Here is a 1,816-nt window from a genome sequence, read left to right on the forward strand (position 1 = left end):
TTCACTACATGGCAAACGTGCCCCAGTCACACAGTTAGGGAGCTGCTGGGGTGGGGGTCTGCAGTTCAAAGCCAAGAGGCATGGCCCATACGCAGGGGAGGTGTCACGTTGACAAAAAATTCACTGTGAGGATAGTCAAGTGTTGAAACGGGTGCCATGGGGGACTGTAGGATCCCTGAAGGTTTTTGAGGTCTGTGTCACGCCCTGGGCAACCTGAAGTCATTGCTGACCCTGCTCGTCCTGATGGGGCTTGGAGTAGAGTCCTCCCAGGTCCTCTCCAAACTGAATGGTCCCCAGTTGCCTCCACAGTGTTGGGTTCTTGCAGATTTGGCTCACATCTTCCCCAAAGCATCCCTAAGCTATGGCTCCTGAGCCATGAGCATGTCTGTGCTGCCGTCCTCCTTGGCCTTGGTTGCCATCTCTCAGCCATTTCCAAAGGTCACTTGCTGCTTGCCTTCTCCAGATCGGTGCTGACCTGCGGCCATTCCCACCATTCCTGGTCCTGCAGCTCTCTTTGCTTGTGTCTGTTCTCTCCTTCCCAATGAGCCTGGAAGGAAAAGAGGAAACTCCACTCTTGTTGGTTCCTAATGGGAGCTCTGCTCTGGATGCTTCTTTCAGATAGCCGTGGGAGCGGGCAAGTCTGTGCAGTGCAATTGCTTCTGCAGGTGATTACACCCTCAAAAATGCCTGTTACAGCGTGTCTGAGGCTAACACCATCCAAATGCACACCCAGCATGTGTACCTCTCATGGGGCCCATAGTCTACTCACCAAGATGGAAGGAAACATCACCACTTCCTCCTCTGCATGCTCTGTGCCACCTGAAAGCACATCTTCCAGGCTTCGAACCTCTTCACTGTCCCCCAGCTGCTGGCTCAAGTATTTCTTTGGTGATTGCCAGACCTGGAATAACTCAAATACTCAAGGAATAGTCAGCTTTGTCCCCTCCACCAGGCTGAGTGAGGCTGGGCAACAGATGTGTCCCTTTGGGCACATCTGGATGTGACAGACCCATCTCTGTTACGTTCCTCTTACTTTTTCCCCCACCCTAAATTAAAGCTGCCCAAGTTCTTCCTTTTCAGCTGAGGCTTCTTCCGTGGCAGCTCCTTGTTTCTTTTAGCATTCCTGAAAAATGTATGCCCCAAGGGTAGTCTGGGCTGCAGGAGTTTTGGCTTTGCAGGCACTTCTTGGTCTGATAAGCATGCAGTGTTGTCCTCCAGCAAGGACAGGTGATGATTGTGATCTTGGTGACCCAGCAGTGGGTGGATGGGGCTGCAGGGACCTGAGGGGCTTCTCTGGTGGCTCCTGGGTGCTTTGTCTGAAAGCATTGGCACGAGTCAAGCTTGCAGTGTTAGACATGCTCTCCCCGTGCTTCCCAAACTGGCCTTTGGATTAGCATACCTGGGGTCAGCCATCCCAAACTCACCCTGCAAACTGAGACATGGCTGGCCACAGCCAGATCTGGACCTGTTTTCCTTTTCCTGGTGGTGTTTCCAAGTGCTCTTCCAAGCTCATTGTGGAAGTGGTCCTTCTCCATCCCTTATAGGGACACTGGGAGCTGGGGCTTTAGAAGAGTTGAGTAGTGGAGAACTGGATAGTGCAGGAGGCACATGGTAACAGTCCCCTATGCCAAGGGAGCCCTTGGTCCACCCTGGGACCCTGACTCTGCCCCAGAGCAGGTGAGGGGTCAGGGCTGATGCTGGCACTGTTCCTGTCCCCGTGGGTGCCAGAGCCACACCCTGGGCTGCGCCTGGCTCCTCTTTCTGCTGGGCAGGCGGCACTCCTGCCGTGTGTCACCATCCAGCCAGGAGGCCACAG

The sequence above is a fragment of the Mesitornis unicolor genome, unplaced genomic scaffold, assembly GCF_000695765.1.
Source record: "Mesitornis unicolor isolate BGI_N332 unplaced genomic scaffold, ASM69576v1 scaffold8833, whole genome shotgun sequence".
NCBI classification, from domain to species: Eukaryota; Metazoa; Chordata; class Aves; order Mesitornithiformes; family Mesitornithidae; genus Mesitornis; species Mesitornis unicolor.